Genomic DNA, 15,499 nt, shown 5'->3' on the forward strand with positions numbered 1-15,499 from the left:
ATCATGTCTTCCATCTTTCACAAGCATACCAAAATTCACATTCTTTTTTTGTTTTCATTAGTTCAGAGAAATTGTCAAATTTAGGAAACGACCAGTAATGCAGATCTTCCCAAAAGGCACTAGTGAACTGTTAGTCATAAAACACATGTTCTGTTGTTTAAATGTGTTCATTGCAAAATGAGCAGTTGTTACAGTCTAAACCAAATCGATGTCTTAAAAAGTCTCCAGGAGGGTATATTCCTTTGAGAATTTAAAGTGCGCTTCCTTTACTTTTGGTGCAATTTAAAGCTTGAAGAATTTTGCTCTCAATTTTTCAGCTTCATCTTTGGAGAAATATTGTAAGATTGAGTTTCTGTTTGATGGAAATGGATATAATTCTTTGACAAAAACTCTCAGGATTGAGATGTTGGGCAATTTTAGACCAAGAGATCATGTCATGTCCATTAACCAAAAGTTTAGCAAGGTGCGGATCTACATTACTTTGATACAAGTTAGGAGAAATCACGATTATAGAGTGTGGGATTGCTTTGATAACCGTATCATATTGGTTTTGGTCATTTAAATTAAATTTTGTACAAAACTTCTCATAAGATATAACATTTCCTGTATTTTCCATTAAGCGCATTATTGTTGACGTCATCTCTGAGGGCAGGAATGCCAGCTCAGCTAGACTCATTTCACGAAGAAAAATCACGCGTGCACTTCATTGATGTTGCTGTAACCGGAATAGTGGTTTCTTTTATTTTGTGCATGTGATGTGGTGACATCAGTATAAGAGCACATACACATAACCTTGATTTAGCCAATATTGTAACACCCCCACTTGCTCTATACTGTACACATCAGTCACAAAACATAGACTGTAGTCACGACACATGTCTGGTAGTTACATACAGTAGGTTACTTTACACCCCCCCCCTCTTTTTGGCCTTGTAGGTTTCAGCTGTCTGCATTGTCTTTGATTGCATAAACCGAATGACCCCCCACTGCTTTTTTAACCTTCTGGCAGTGTCAGTGTTAAAATATCATTTTCCATAAGAGAATCAATTTCCTCCTTCATAGCGCCAGCCCACATTTCTGACTTTGTTGAGCTCTTGGCTTCTTTGAAGGTTTGTGGTACATTACAGGCCACTCTATAGCAGTAGTCAATATTGGTTAATATCTGGTCATTACACTCAACTTCACATTCATAGTTTTCCAAGTACCTAGGAGTTTTCCTATCTATTTTGGGGCAACGTGCCTCATGACTCTCTCCTCTCTGTTCTGTATGAGTGTCCTCATTACTCGCTAGATTTTCAGTTTTAGGCTCCTGGCTCTCTTTTGGACTCTGGTCAGCCATCTTGGCCTTTGGCATGGGGGATACATATTCCTTCCCATGAAAATCGTCATCAATCATTTCTGGATGTGTCTTGAGTTTGGTGTTCAATGCCGCCTTTTGTGACAAATTTGACTAGCCTGTGTTTTAGGACCTTCCCGGTGTTTGGGTAGTACACTAGGTATGATGGGCTATTCTTATAATATCCTACAAAAATCCCCTTTTCACACCGTGAATCTAACTTTTTCTTGTCTTGCTTGTATGCATAGCACACTGATCCAAACACTCTCAAGTTTGACACATCAGGCTTTTTCCCTGTCAGCATGTAGTATGGAGTCTGTTTCACATGCCTATTGTAGTACCTGTTCCGAATTACTGCAGCAGCCACCACAGCATATGTCCACAACTTCTTAGGTAAATTGCTCTCGATTAACATGCACCTTGCCATTTCAAACAGTGTTCTCCAATTCCTCTCAGCAGTCCCATTTTGATGGGGTGAGTAAGGTGCTGAAGTCTCATGTCTTATGGCATTCTTACTAAGTAAAGACTGAAAATCCTGCCCTGTGAACTCGGTGCCATGTTCTGACCTTATACACTTGATCTTCCCATAGGGGGCAGTGTCAGCTATGAACTTTTCAGTAGCTTTGATAGTATCACTCTTTGTTTTCAGGAAAGACACATAGACTGCTCCTGAGTAATCATCAGTAAATGCCAGAGTATCTGAACCCATCTTTTGCCTCTTGCTGTATGGGGCTGCATAAGTCAGTGTGAACTAAATCAAGTGCTGCTTTTGCCCTGGCGTCTGGTTCTCTGTTTCTACTCTGAGCAAATTTCCCTTGTGTGTACACTTAACAGTTTAGTTTAGACTTATCACAGTTTCCCTTAATTTTCATTCCCTCTACTACGTTTTCCAACTTTGACACATCTTCATAGTTACAGTGAACTAGTATTTCGTGCCAGGTTTGTATATCATAGCATCCATCACCTTGTTCATCATCTACAGTGTTCAGATAGTAAAGTCTGTTGTACACTTTGATGTCAAACCTAGTGCCATCCTTGTGGATGAGGTGGTTGTGTCCTTCCCGAAAGTTGACTGCAGCTCCGTTGCCCGTCGCTGATTTAACAGCGAAAATGTCTTGTGGATGTGATGGAATATACAGCGTCTTCTTCAGCGTTGTCTTCACCCGGCGACCCTCAATGTCCAGCAGGCAGACCTCCACTTCACCTCTCTTCAGCGCGACACCGCTTGTTTTCGTCCCGTCAGCCAACTCCATAACGTGTGTCTGTGGCTGGAAACTGTCATCAAACCTCCTAAACTTTCCGATGTCGGTGATCATGTGTGACGTTGCGCCCGTATCCACCATCAGACCTCTCTGTTTTACTCCACTGACCTGACAGTCATCAGTTTTGAAAGAGAAAGTGTGATCCTGTGCATCCACTGCTTATTTCACGTTGTCTCGTCTTTTCCGTCTGCAGGGGGCGTCTCTGTGAGTGGAGCTCTGGCAAACACTGCACCACCGTCTCTGGGCTGGACGCTCGCCTCCAGTAACGTTGCATGTCCGGGCTTTGTGTCCCGTTTGGCCGCAGTTGTAGCAGTTTATCTCCGAGCTCTTTTCTCTCTCTCTCCCCCTCACGCTCATTGTTGAGCTGCTTGTCTTCCTCACGTTGTCATCATTCGGGTTGCCATTAAACTTCTCCGTGCTCTCATAACTTCTCAGCTTGGTTTTGAACTCCGCAAAAGTGATCTTCTCATCACCCTGCGTTATGTGGATGGAAAACGGCTTAAATGATTCGGGCAAGCCTTTCAGAATCACAGCAATTAACAGTCCGTCGCTAAGAACCTCGTCTGCATTTCTCAGCGCTGTTTCTGCACGAATGACGTATTCTGTGACGGTCTCATCTGCCGCTTTCTGGAGAGGTGTTGGCTCTGTAGAGGCTCGTCACACGTGGCTTCCCTTTGCCAGCGTAGTGGTCCCTCAGTATCTCCAACGCTCTTCTTCCACCGTCGGCGGCTTCTCTCATAATCAGGGAGAGACTTTTGTCGTCCAAAAATTGTATCAATTCTGCATATGCATCTTCATTTTTCTTTGCACCATCGGCGACCACGTCCTCATTTTCGTCGTCATCTGGCTCTTGTAATATGGTCTCTTTAAGACCGAGCAAACGCAGACGGCCTAAAGACTTGGTTTCCCATAACTCGTAATTTTTCACATCTCCGTCGAAGCATAGTCTGTACCATTGGCTGCCACCTTCCCTTCTGGGCTCATAACCTGTTGACGTTGTCATCTCTGAGGGCAGGAATACCGGCTCAACTAGACTGATTTCACGGAGAAAAATCACGCGTGCACTTCATCGGTGTTGCTGTAACCGGAATAGTAGTTTCTTTTATTTTGCACATGCTCTTTTATAGACCACAGGGCAGCACAACAGCGCCATCTAGTGGTGGCATCAGTATACGCGCACATACGCATAACCTTGGTTTAGCCAATATTGTAACAATTACAGACCATATTCCTTTCTTAAGCCAATTTTTATAAAACAAGGATTTATTTCTAAATACCACATGCGTGCAACTCCACAAAGAGTGGTATGGGGACTAAAATTATGCTTGTGGCTCATTTTCCAATATAGTAATATCTGTTGATGAAACGTGGATAATTTAATTGGAGTTTTTTTTAAGATCATAATATCTAAGAAGAAGGTTGATGCCTCCAAGCTTCATAAAAATTTGGCTTGGGATATGGAACCATAAGCGGTTTTCATTTTTCACAAAGGATCTTAGCCAATTTATTTTTATAGTACTATTAATACATTCAATGTCAACGGTTTTTAAGCCCTCCTTCCTCATAATCTTTTAACCAGAATTTCTTTTCTAGTATAGTGTTTTTCTTTTCCAGATATAATTAAAGTTGACCTGGTTTATTGCTTTCATTGCATTTTTGGGGAGTGAAATCGAGTAAGCTGGGTAAATACGTCTACGTATACATGTCTGTGTTCGACTCTGGCCATAAACGTTTCACCCGGTTCCGGAAGTCACATTATTCTACTTCCTGTAGATGCGAGCAGAGTGCACTTGAAAGCATGCATTGGTGGTTCAGTGGTAGAATTCTCGCCTGCCACGCGGGAGGCCCGGGTTCGATTCCCGGCCAATGCAACCCCCTTTTGTGTTTTTAAAGTGTAAGCATTACTGATTTTATTAAATAATCTGAAGGATATATCGCAGAATGTTGAACAGAACTATGTTAATGCGTCCTGTTGCTAGCATCAGTACAACCCACTCATGCTTGCATAATTACAACAATACCAACTGTAAGCGGCTAACCAGAGAGCAGAAAGAAAGTTGGGTGAAGGAGAAGAATGGATGCTGGTGCTGCGGTCGAGACCATCATGCGCAGGATACAAGACTTGCAACCGTCGACACTTGACCCTGCTAGACTGCGCCTCCACAAGCCTGCATTTTACTCCACCGGTGGGTGGAGGCTGTTTCAGCCCTTATGACGTTAAAATTGGCCGTCAGAGAGAAAAGAGATGGGGTATTCTCTTTAAATGTATGACAACGCGTGCCGTTCACATTTGATCTCCTCTACAACATGGATGCCGACTTGCTACCTGATGGCCCCAGAAAACAAAAAAACGTCCCCAGCACGTCTCCTAAAGGTCCTCTCCGAACGTCCGGTAAATGTCATTGTGTAGGGTTTTCATTACGTCACGGGGACGTCCCGAGGACATTACAGGGATGTTAGGGGCGAGTCTTCTAGACGTCCCCAGGACATCATTGCGGGACGTTCGACGGACGTTTGGGAAAAGTAATAATAATAATAATGATGATGATGATGATGACGATAATATTAATATTACTAATAATTGCAACAATGGTGATAAGGGTATCATTATATCATTATCATTGTCATATTTTTATTATCATTATTGTTATGCTAGTGGACCATTTCTGGAAAAACTTTCTTTAATACTATCTGCCTGGTCTCCAAGCATGTCAGAAATTGCAAACAGAAGTACCAGATCTTCAGGCTGGCACCATGGTCATGGTCGATCATGGACCCACAGTTACCCTGAGCACTCTGGCCCATGGGACGGGTCTCGCAAGTCTTCCGTGGATCACATGAAAGAGTTAGGACTGTGGTAGTGCAAGTTGGAGATCAGACCTATGTGTGTCTGGAGGCCCGGCTCATTCACTTTCCTGCACTGCCTGATTAGAACCCCCCCCCCTCCAATAAGAGTTGAGGCCTCTGATTAGAGGACCTTTTTAATGTTGTGCAGATTTTTATAAGAAATCGGGGGGCGGCTGTTATATTAATAGTAATAATAATAATCATTACATTTATATAGCACTTTTCTAGACACCCAAAGCGCTTCACATTGAAGGGGGGTAACTCACCTCAACTACCACCAATGTGCAGCACCCACCTGGGTGATGCACGGTAGCCATTTTGCGCCAGAACGCTCACCACACATCAGCTTGAGGTGGAGAGGGAGGAATCATCGAGCCAATACATGGGGGGATGATTAGGTGGCCAGATGGAGAGAGCCAGATGGGAATTTTGCCAAGTCACTGGGGAATCCCCTACACAGTAAAATTCCTAGAGTTAATCAACTGTTGTTAGATTAATTAATAGATAGATTAATTTAATTTTTAACTAATGAAAGTGTAAAATGACTCCTAGTGTTGGTGAAAATAACTGCAGTTGAATTGCAAGGTGTTGGTTCAACTCTGAGCAGGTGTAAAGGAGAAGTTCAAGACCCGCCCACAAAAGGATTTCCTAGTAGTTATCACAGCTCTCAGTCAACTACCATGGCTATCCACTTACGCTACTGTACACTTAGCAGTCGGTACACACCTAGTTCTGTAACTTTTCACCCCAACCATAGGAAAACAGGAGACATTATTCGTTCAGGTGCTGGAAATATCCCAAAGTGTTGTGCGTGCAAAAAAAACAAAACAAAACTGCGAGCGTTCAATTCTCGTCATTTGTGTGTAACATTACTGCAGGTGTATGTTGTGTGAAATATTCGTTGTTACTGCTGTTAGGATTCATTGTTAGTGATAACCACGTTGTTGCTAGCTTGCCATTGGCGTTAGCTGTATTGAAACCTGTAACGTTAATGGTATGCATACAGTTTGACTGCGAATGTTGTGTGTAAACGGGATTGGTAATTGCTGTGCGTATTCTCCATTAAGTTTAGCATTTGTTTACTAACGCTGCCTAGTTCCCGTGAAGTTGCTGTAGAATCTTGCATTCTTTATTAATATTGTGTGGTGGCTTCTAAACTTTTCTACCGCAGTGGATCCGCGCATGCGCGGTTAATATTGTAGCGAATCGGGGGGACAACGCAACCACAGGAGCTTCTTATTTATGCACGTTACAATATTCAATACCAGGGAGATTGAGATCCCCTATTTTGTACATTCTGTCTTGTGTTAACAGTGTCTTAATTTAGATATGTATATATGGGTGGATCTGTGATTATGTGCATAAGTATATGTATATCTGTATGCATTTCTATGTGTGTATACGATATTCCATGACGACTTCCGGTTATGGCAGCATGCTGAGAAACAGGCTAGTCCTGCTCTGTTACTAATCCAGAAAGTAATACCATTTAAATAATCCCAGTGGATGTACAAAGTGTCACAATTTAAACGTATAGGCGCACTATAAGTGAATATGCCGAAAAAAGACAAGAACAGACAAAACAGAAAAAACAAAACGATATTCCATGACGTTTATTTATTCAGAACCACATTATTGTACTTTGGAAACTACTAGTAGGGGTGTGTGTGGAAATACTGTATGTGGTGAAGAGCTCGACTATATAGGTCTGAACTTCAACTGTGTCTCTTGTTGGACACCCTGCTGCATGTTTGAATCCTGTAATCAGCTATATAATTAATGAGTGAGGGTTACATCAGCCAACCGTTTAGATGGGTGAGGGCTTCCAAAAGGCTAACTGTGTTTTTCAGGGACCGTGAAAGTAGGATACCCAAATATATACATATAATAAATACAAATATAATAATGTTGTGTCTATTCTTCGTAAATTTTACAAGTCCATTATAATTGTGTTATCCTCTTTTCAATGTTGTATTGTGTAAATTGTGTAAATTGTGTAAACACAACATCCATTGCACATTGTCCGTCTTGGGAGAGAGGTCTTTCCTCTGTTGCTCTCCCTGAGGTTTCTTCCTATTTTTCCCCCTGTTAAAGGTTGTTTTTTTTAGGGAGTTGTTCCTTATCCGATGAGAGGGTCTAAGGACAGGATGTTGTGTTGCTGTTAAGCCCACTGAGGCAAATTTGTAATTTGTGATATTGGGCTATACAAATAAAATTGATTTGATTTGATTGTGCAATTATGCTCCAAGTATTTCAAGAGCCTGTCCTCAGTATGATATTGATTCAAATATGGACAACTAAGTGGTTAAGACATTTTGACCAGTTAAATAAGTGAAGGGCTTTCCTTTTCCTCTTATAAATATACGATGAAAAGCAATACTGAACAACTCAACAGACTGGTACTGTGCAAAATTCAATGGCCATTTGAGATTTCATTAAATTATGGCATTTTATGACAATAATTATTTTCCGCTATGTAAATAATTCAGTTCATGTAAGCATCAGGATGATTAAGAAATGGAAACGGATGATCCGCTGTGGCGACCCCTAACGGGAGCAGCCGAAAGTAGTAGTAGTAAGCATCAGGATGATTCGCCCATTCCTCACCGACGAGATGGCACAGGTGCTCATCCAGGCCCTGGTCATCTCCCGGCTGGACCACAGCAACTCCCTCCTTGCTGGCAGCCATCAGACCTCTGGAGCTTGTTCAGAAAGCTGCAGCTTGTCTGGTGCTCAACTGCCCTAAGTTCTGCCACACAACTCCCCATCTCATGTCCCTACACTGGCTCCTAGTAGCTGCTCGCATCCAGTTTAAGACTGGTGCTAGCCTGCAGGGCAGTGAAAGGAACAGCTCCTTTCTATCTCCAGGCCATGGTCAATTTCCTACAGGCCCGCCCGACCACTTGGCTCTGCTGCCTCGGGACGCCTGGTTGCCCCGTCGCTCAGAGGCCCCTGCTGCCGATTGACCCGGTCACGGCTCTTTTCTGTCCTGGCCCCACAGTGGTGGAATGAACTCCCCACTGATGTCAGGACAGCGGAGTCGCTGCCCATCTTTCGGGGCAGGTTGAAAACTCACCTCTTTAAGAACTACTGGTACCCTGTTACTTGTTCTTAGCACTTACTGTATTCACTCATTTTAAAAAAAACCTCTTTCTTGCACTTTTACTTTAGCACTGGTTTTGCTCTTAGATGCCTGTTTAGATGCACTTATGACCCCTTATGAATAGTACTTCTCCTGATTTCTTACGTTAAATGCACTTATTGTAAGTCGCTTTGGATAAAAGCGTCGGCTAAATGACTAATGTAATGTAATGTAAATACACACTCCTCTATTGAGCGCCTAGCAGCAACTATAGCTTAACTGTCAAGATTGTAAGCAACTGGAGACAAAACTTTTTTATTTACGACTCGTAGATCATAAACCCTTGAATACAAAATGATTAATTGAAATCGGTTGAGAAATGTAAACGTTACGGTGATATTTATCCAGAAAAACTGCAGCTCTCGCGTTTGTTTACAGGCCAACCTTGTCTGGTCCATTATGATGGCGACGTTGACGTATGTTCCAGTGGCCACTGCGACATCTGTGTATATATGTCTATGTTCGACTCTGTCTACAAACATTTCTACCGGTTCCGGAAGTCACATTATTCTACTTCCTGTAAACGCAAGCAGAGTGCCCGTAGGAGCATGCATTGGTGGTTCAGTGGTAGAATTCTCGCCTGCCACGCGGGAGGCCCGGGTTCGATTCCCGGCCAATGCAACTCCCTTTTGTGTTTTTAAAGTGTAAGCATTACTGATTTTATTAAATAATCTGAAGGATGTTTCGCAGTATATTCCCAAGAAACCCAATGAAACTACACCAACAGAGCTACATCAACTTGGCTGGAAAAGGGAAACCTCTCCTGGAGAGGGAGCTCGCCAGCGAGCGTCTGGTGGCCAGGCCTTGGCCCATAGGGCCCGGTCGGGCCCAGCCAAAAAAACCCCCAACAACATAGAGCCACCACCCAGTGGATCCACCACACGCGAGGATGAGCATTGGGGTAGGGTGCAATGCAGGCCATGTGGCAGGCAAAGGCAGGGACCGGGGCGTGTTGACTTCCAGCATCGCAGATTGGTCCTCGGGATGTGGAATGTCCCCTCTCTGGCAGAGAAGGAGCCTGAGCTGGTGTGGTAGATGGAGCAGTACCAACTAGATATAATTGGGCTCACCTCCACACATAGCGTGGGCTCTGGTACCAAATTCCTGGAAAGGGGCTGGACTCATTACTTTTCTGGAGTTGACCAAGGTGACAGGCGCCAGGCGGGTGTGGGGATACTTACTCACAAGTCCCCGTGTTGTAGTTCTCCCCGGGGAATGAGAGGGTTGCCCCTATATGACTGCGAGTCGCTGGGGGGAAGGCTCTGTCTGTGTGTGCTTATGCACCGAATAGCAGTTTGGAGTATCCAGTTTTCTTGGAGTCTCTGGGGGGTGCCCTGGATAGGGTTCCGCCTGGGGACTCTATAGCTGCTGGGGACTTCGACACTCACGTGGGCAAAGATGGAGAAACCTGGAGGGGTATGATTGGGAGGAACAGCCTACTGGACTTTTATGCGAGTCATGGATTGGCCATAACAAACACCATGTTCGAACATAAGGTAGTTCGTAAGTGTACTTGGTACCAGAACACCTTAGGCTGAAGATCGACGATAGACATTGTGGTCGTCTCAACAGATCTGCAGCCGTATGTTTTGGAGACTTGGGTGAAGAGAGGAGCAGAGCTTTCAACTGATCACCACCTGGTGGTGAGTTGGATCAGATGGTGGGGAAGGCTGCCGGACAGACCTGGCAAACCCAAACGTGTCGTGAGGGTGAACTGGAAACGTCTGGTGGAGGCCCCTGTCCGTGAGGTCTTCAACTCCCACCTCCGGAAGAAGTGCTCGTGTATCCTGAGCAGGGTTTCCAATGTCCGGAAAGAATTTATTTTTCCGGACAAATGTGAAACTTTCTGGACACGTTCAAAAACAGTTTGTTACAAATGCAAATATAACAGCCTACACTTAGGTTGAAGAAATAATGACAAAAACCTCAAATCGGATTATCTATTTAATGAACAATACATGTTAAACAAAACGAACTGTAACGATTGTGCAAAACAATCATAACCAACAGAATACTCATAACATTTAGCCCAAGCTATATATGATACGGCTAGCAGACATTTTTATTTTCTCTGTCTTTTTTTTATTTATTTTTTTATTATTGCTGCAAACTCCTCTGCTGCCGACTTAAAATCAAAGGTGTCTAGTGTCTGCAGCTTGCAATGTGCATGAGCCACGTCACTCTCTCCTGGTGCAGCTGATTTCGTTGCGCCGTCTTAATTCTGTTCTGCAGAGAGAAGCCTCTCTCTGCTGGCACGCTCGACACGGGCAAGACACAGGCAATTTTAGCCAGTGTAGCCCAGTCGGGGTGTAGCTTGCCGAACTCACATGCAAGCACTCTGCAAGCGAATAACCTTAGCTGTGCTAGCTAGCGGGCACTAGCAAATGACCGTCTCCTGTAATATTTGTCCACGCTAACTTGCATAACTTTAAAAAATTCCGTTGACAAATTCTTCAATCAATCGATCATTTGTGTAAATATGTTATCATGTAGAACTGATAGAAAGGTTTACTTTGACACTGTTTAGGATACATTAGACACTGTCAGTTACGAAACCTATTGTAACGTGCATAGATAAGTAGACACGTTGGTCCTTGGCTAACGGGTCGGACCCTTTAGTCGACTGGTTGCCGAGTGGAAGACATGGGTTCGCGTCCCGGCCGTGGCCACGGTCTCCCGGACTGCCCCCCGAATTCGCTACGTTGGTGTCAGAGGTGGGATGGAGCGACCGTAAGGCCATCGGAAGCGTATGCGCCCTGAGGCGTGAGGGAGCTGATATGCTTAAGCAGCATCAGCAGTAATGCAGATGTTGTACCGGACCATTGTGGTGAAGAGGGAGCTGAGCTGGAAGGCAAAGCTGTCAATTTACCAATCAATCTTCGTTCCAACCCTCACCTATGGTCATGAACTTTGGGTAGTGACCAAAAGGGTGAGATCGCATATACAAGCGGCTGAAATGAGTTTCCTCCGTAGGGTGTCTGGGCTCAGCCTTAGAGATAGGGTGAGGAGCTCAGACATCCGGAGGGAGCTTGAGGTAGAGCCGCTGCTCCTTCACTTCGAAAGGAGCCAGTTGAGATGGTTCGGGCATCTGATTAAAATGCCTTCTGGGCGCCTTCCTTTGGAGGTTTTCCGGGCAGGTCCAACTGGGAGGAGACCCCGGGGTAGACCTAGCACTCGCTGGAGGGACTACATGTCCGATCTGGCCTGGGAACGCCTTGGGATCCCCCAGGAGGAGCTGGAGGGCGTTGCTGGGGAGAGGGACGTCTGGAGTGCCCTACTTAGCTTGCTGCCACCGCATGTGTTTATTAAGTAGACACAGTGACAATAATTATTTATTGATTACTGTAGTTGTGTTTTAATTTACCAATGTATTTAGGAAGCAGACAGAAACGGAAGAGATGATGAAAATGTCTACATTCAGCCAACACCCACGATGCCCATATCCCAAATATTAGTAAATTGGAGACCTTGGAAAGCTCCACTTGGTGGTGAACAAGTTAACAATAATCAAAAACAAAGGTACCACATTATTGTGTGTGACTATTCGAATTTTCAAGCAGGGTGTATTGGCAGCTCCACAGAAACCTCCAACTCCTCCCACTTCTAACTTTCTCCCACTCAGACCTCTTACCACATAGAACCAAGTGCGTCTGGCAGTGTTTATCGGGTATTTAATATAATTCTATTCGCATTAATATGCATGAATATAAACAGGGCTACGAAACAATATCCTGATAATAAAAGAGCAATTATATTTTATAACAAGGAACTACTGGTAAATCAATTATGTGATTATACAATCAATAATACACAATTATCAATTAAATGTGAGAAACAAATTAAAATTTTATTTTTTTTAAAATCTGGAAATTGTTTCCTACCCCTGTTTTTATTAATACAAATACAATGATTACTCAGGGATTAAATGTCAATCCGTGGTCTAACTTTAGTCTGACCTTTATTTTGAAGGCAGAAAGCAAAGTGGATATAAAGAATCTCGCGTAGGATGGTAAACGTTGAACTTTTGTTTACCGTTACTATGGCAACACGTCTCAATTTTACGATAGCATTGCAGTAGTTAGCTTCGATTATGAATCAGGACAGCATCAAACAAAAGCCACCATCGAATAAATATAATTGCCGCCAGACTCGCTTGATTCTGTGCGGTTTAGGTCTGAGTGGGAGGAGGTGGAGTTGGGAAGAGTTGGAGGCGGAAAGAAGAGACAAAGGAAGGCGGGAAGAGACGTAGAAGGCGGGATTGTACTTCATAAATGCTACATTCTGTTTCCCGCACGTCGTCCTCGTTAGTATAGTGGTGAGTATCCCCGCCTGTCACGCGGGAGACCGGGGTTCGATTCCCCGACGGGGAGACAACAGCTTTTTTGGTCGCCTATCATGTATAGGTTTGTAACATGGTATTTGAACTATACAGACCACTACGTAAGCCAGTTTCCGTAGTGTAGTGGTTATCACGTTCGCCTCACACGCGAAAGGTCCCCGGTTCGAAACCGGGCGGAAACACTGATTCGTTTTATTTCTGCTATGAGGGGCGGATTTTGTAAGGTTGGCATCTGATCATAACATGCTCTAAAGTAGATGAACATCAACTGGAAATAGTCTCCACACAAGAGCACCACGTTTTCTTGATCATGAAGCACGAACCTCCCCCTCGGCTCTTAAAAGAAATAGCAACTCCCGCAGGGGCAATGGCGGAGTCAGGTATGGCTGGGTCTCTGTGCAAAACATGCAGTTCTTAATGTCCCGTTGGGAAGCCATCCTGCTCCTAAATTCACCCAGCTTGTTGTGCAGAGACTGGGCTTGGGAGAGGAGGCTGCTTTCCACGTCACCTCAGCCTGACCAGGACTCCTGGAATATGTTTGAGACGCATAAAGAATGTGGACAACTTGACAGTTAAAGCAGAGAACACAGTAGTATCCGCTTTTAGTCATTGGCTGTCATTGCAGGAAGATTGAAATTGCTGCGGTAAACTGTTTCCATCAAGCAAGCATTGGTGGTTCAGTGGTAGAATTCTCGCCTGCCACGCGGGAGGCCCGGGTTCGATTCCCGGCCAATGCAAGTTTCCTTTTGTTTTATTCGTGTAAACACTACTACTACTACTGTTATTTCAGCTGCTCCTGTTAGGGGTCGCCACGGCGGATCATCCGTTTCTGTTTCTTCCTGTCCTCTGCGTCTTCCTCTGTCACACCAGCCACCTACATGTCCTCCCTCACCAGAACCGTAAACCTCCTCTTTGGCCTTCCTCTTTTCCTCTTCCCTGGCAGCTCCATATTCAACATCCTTCTCCCAATATACTCAGCATCTCTCCTCCACACATGGCCAAGCCGTCTCAATCTTGCCTCTCTTGCTTTGTCTCCAAACCGTCCAACCTGAGCGGTCCCTCTAATATAATCGTTCATAATCCTGTCCTTCTTCGTTACTCCCAATGGAAATCTTAGCATCTTCAACTCTGCCACCTCCAGCTCCACTTCCTTTCTTTTCGTCAGTGCCACTGTCTCCAAACCATATAACATAGCTGGTCTCACAACCGTCGCAAATCACTCCTGACACTCTTCTCCGACCACTCCACCATGCCAGCACTCTCTTCACCTGTCTTCTGCAGTCCCCATTACTTTGGACAGTTGATCCCAAGTATTTAAACTGGTACGCCTTCGTCACCTCCTTGCATCCTCACCATTTCACTGTCCTCCCTCTCATTCACACGTAGGTATTCCGTCTTGCTCCTACTGACTTTCATTCCTCTTCTCTCCAGTGCATACCCCCACCTCTCCAGGCTCCCCTCAACTTGCTCCCTACAGATCAGAATGTCATCAGCAAACATCATAGTCCACAGAGACTCCTGCCTGATCTTGTCCGTCAACCTGTCCATCACCATTGCAAACAATAAAGGGTTCAGAGCCGATCCTTGATGTAATCCCACCTCCACCTTGAACCCATCTGTCACTCCAACCGCACACCTCACCACTGTCACACTTCCCTCATACATATCCTGCACCACTCCTACATACTTCTCTGCAACTCCCGACTTCCTCATACAATACCACACCTCCTCTCTCGGTACCCTGTCATATGCTTTCTTTAAATTCACGAAGACACATTGTAACTCCTTTTGGCCTTCTCTATACTTCTCAATCAACATTCACGAAGCAAACATCGCATCTGTGGTGCTCTTTCGTGGCATGAAACCATACTGCTGCTCGCTAATTGTCACCTCTCCTGTTAACCTAACTTCTATTACTCTTTCCCATATCTTCATGCTGTGGCTGATCAACTTTATACCTCTGTAGTTGCTGCAGTTCTGCACATCAACCTTATTTTTGAAAATCGGTACCAGGGATGACCAGATTCTGCAGGTGACCACAGAGTGATGTGAGAAAGACCCTCTCCAGAGTCAACCCAAGCAAAGCTCTACGTCCAGACAGAATCCCAGGCTGAGCCACTAGGGACTGTGCTGAGCAGCTGGCAGATGTCCTTGCTGACATCATCAACATCTCGCTGTCCCAGGTAGTCATCCCCATGTGTTTCAAGTCTACTACCATCATACCAGTGGCAAAGACGTCCACTGTGTCCTGCCAGAATGAATACCATCCCATTACACTGACTCCCATCATAATGAAGTGCTTTGAGAGGCTGGTCACGAAGCACATCAAGTCCAGCCTCCCCTCCACTATGGACCCCTCCAGTTTTCAAACCGTTCTAACCTCTTCACAGAAGATGCCATAGCCTCTGCCCTTCACCCAGCCCTGTCCCACCCGAAGACAAAGAATAGCTGTGTGAAGATGTTGTTCATTGACTTCAGCTCAACTTTTAACATAATCATACCTCAACACCTCATCAGAAAACTGGCCTTAACACCTCCCTCTGCAACTGGGTGCTGGACTTCCTCATGGGGAG

General features: G+C 44.6%; 5 non-coding genes across 5 annotated transcripts; all 5 read left to right on the top strand.

Annotated features, from left to right (window-relative positions):
• The first annotated feature begins 4,398 nt into the window (after nt 1–4,398).
• Nucleotides 4,399–4,469, top strand: trnag-gcc (transfer RNA glycine (anticodon GCC)). Its single transcript has one exon. It is a non-coding gene; the product is annotated as a tRNA-Gly (tRNA).
• A 4,668-nt stretch (nt 4,470–9,137) lies between these two features.
• trnag-gcc (transfer RNA glycine (anticodon GCC)) lies at nt 9,138–9,208 on the top strand. Its single transcript has one exon. It is a non-coding gene; the product is annotated as a tRNA-Gly (tRNA).
• Nucleotides 9,209–12,885: 3,677 nt separating this feature from the next.
• Nucleotides 12,886–12,957, top strand: trnad-guc (transfer RNA aspartic acid (anticodon GUC)). Its single transcript has one exon. It is a non-coding gene; the product is annotated as a tRNA-Asp (tRNA).
• Nucleotides 12,958–13,035: 78 nt separating this feature from the next.
• Nucleotides 13,036–13,108, top strand: trnav-cac (transfer RNA valine (anticodon CAC)). Its single transcript has one exon. It is a non-coding gene; the product is annotated as a tRNA-Val (tRNA).
• Nucleotides 13,109–13,592: 484 nt separating this feature from the next.
• On the top strand, nt 13,593–13,663 carry trnag-gcc (transfer RNA glycine (anticodon GCC)). The gene has a single exon. It is a non-coding gene; the product is annotated as a tRNA-Gly (tRNA).
• The last annotated feature ends 1,836 nt before the right edge of the window (nt 13,664–15,499 follow it).

The sequence above is a fragment of the Lampris incognitus genome, chromosome 14 (assembly GCF_029633865.1).
Source record: "Lampris incognitus isolate fLamInc1 chromosome 14, fLamInc1.hap2, whole genome shotgun sequence".
Classification (NCBI taxonomy): Eukaryota; Metazoa; Chordata; class Actinopteri; order Lampriformes; family Lampridae; genus Lampris; species Lampris incognitus.